Genomic DNA, 299 nt, shown 5'->3' with positions numbered 1-299 from the left:
GGTACCCCCCTGCCCCAGGGATGTCCTGCTCCAAATCCCACCTTGAGGACATCTTCCTGCCTCAGAGATATGCTCCTGCCCCAGCATCCCCCCCTGGGGTCATCCTCCTGCCCCAGCATCCCCTCCCGGGGTCACCTTCCAGCCCTAAAGGTGTCCTCCTGCCCCAGGATCCTACCTTGAGAACACCCTCCTGCCCCAAGGATGTTCCTCCTGCCCCAGCATCCCCCCCCTTGGTCATCCTCTTGCCCCAGCATCCCCCCCCAGGGACAACTTCCAGCCCTAAAGATGCCCTCCTGGCC

This window comes from Calidris pugnax, unplaced genomic scaffold (genome assembly GCF_001431845.1).
Source record: "Calidris pugnax isolate Ruff unplaced genomic scaffold, ASM143184v1 scaffold1093, whole genome shotgun sequence".
Classification (NCBI taxonomy): Eukaryota; Metazoa; Chordata; class Aves; order Charadriiformes; family Scolopacidae; genus Calidris; species Calidris pugnax.
The sequence above is the reverse complement of the archived record's forward strand: the minus strand, read 5'-3'. Positions refer to the sequence as shown.